At 64.4% G+C, this 1,052-nt stretch overlaps 1 non-coding gene across 1 annotated transcript; it reads left to right on the forward strand.

The window, feature by feature from the left end:
* The first annotated feature begins 340 nt into the window (after positions 1 to 340).
* LOC147703033 (U6 spliceosomal RNA) lies at positions 341 to 447 on the forward strand. Its single transcript, XR_015298481.1, has one exon. It is a non-coding gene; the product is annotated as a U6 spliceosomal RNA (small nuclear RNA).
* The last annotated feature ends 605 nt before the right edge of the window (positions 448 to 1,052 follow it).

Here is a 1,052-nt window from a genome sequence, read left to right on the forward strand (position 1 = left end):
GTTCTGGTACGGAGGACGCTGCTTGCTCGGGGTTGTGGCTTTGCTACTGGGTTCCCGCAGGTCTTCCACGTGCTCTGCCTGTGCCCGGCGCTGGGCGCCCTTCTCGCGTTGACGCGGTCGGCTTGGTGCTGTCCCCGCCTCCGTGGTCCCCTTGCGGGTCTTGGGTTTCCGGTCGGAGGGGTGTTCCTGAAACGTGGCCCCTTCTTCCCTGTGGGCCCGGTGGGCGGCCTTGCGGGCCTTCCACAGTCCGGTGTTCGACGGCCTGGTTTCCATGGTGGCTCGCTTGGCTCCGATGTTATTTATCCTTCGCCCACGGGCGCTCTGCCGGTCTCCCCCTTGGGTGCTCGCTTCGGCTGCACATATACTAATTTTGGAACGTTACAGAGGAGATTTGCAGGGCCCCTGCGCAAGGGTGACTCGCAAATTCGTGAGGCGTTCCACATGAGTGTTCTCTCTCGTTCTACGAGCTCTTCGGGGTCCGCCCTTTTGGGCCCCGGCCCTCGGTGGCTGCTGGGCGGATGGGCGTGCGGGGGTCGTTCCTCCGCTCCCCGCCCTTCGTGCGGGTTTTTGCCGGACGGGGTTGTTCCTCCGGCATGTCCCCCGTGTCCTTCCCGGGGTTCCTTCCCTGGGGCCTCGGACTCGGGTGGTGTCTTTACCGCTTTTCCCGGCCGACGAGGTTCCTCCCTTGTCCGTGCTGGTTGTTCGGCGTGCTGTTTTGGCTTCTCTTGGCCGCACGTCTTTCCTTTCCAGGTGGGGTGACCTGTGTTGTGTCTTTTGGCCCGGTTCGTTCGGGCCACTAGCCCTCGTTCCGCCTTGGTTCGCTGGCTTACACAGGCTGGCATCCTTCCCTACGCTTCGCTGGGTTCGGTGGATCCGGCGGGGGCCCAGGGTCGGTCCGCGAGGTGTGGCTCTGTTCCCTGGGCCCCCTTCATGGGTGTCTCCTCTGTGGAGTTTTATCTGGCTTCGGCGTGGTCGTCCCCCGCCTGGTACGTGGGTCTCTAGCAGTCCCGGGGGGACTTCGCTGGGGCCATTCTGAGTGCTGGAGCTGCGAC

Source organism: Lissotriton vulgaris, chromosome 7 (genome assembly GCF_964263255.1).
Source record: "Lissotriton vulgaris chromosome 7, aLisVul1.2, whole genome shotgun sequence".
NCBI classification, from domain to species: Eukaryota; Metazoa; Chordata; class Amphibia; order Caudata; family Salamandridae; genus Lissotriton; species Lissotriton vulgaris.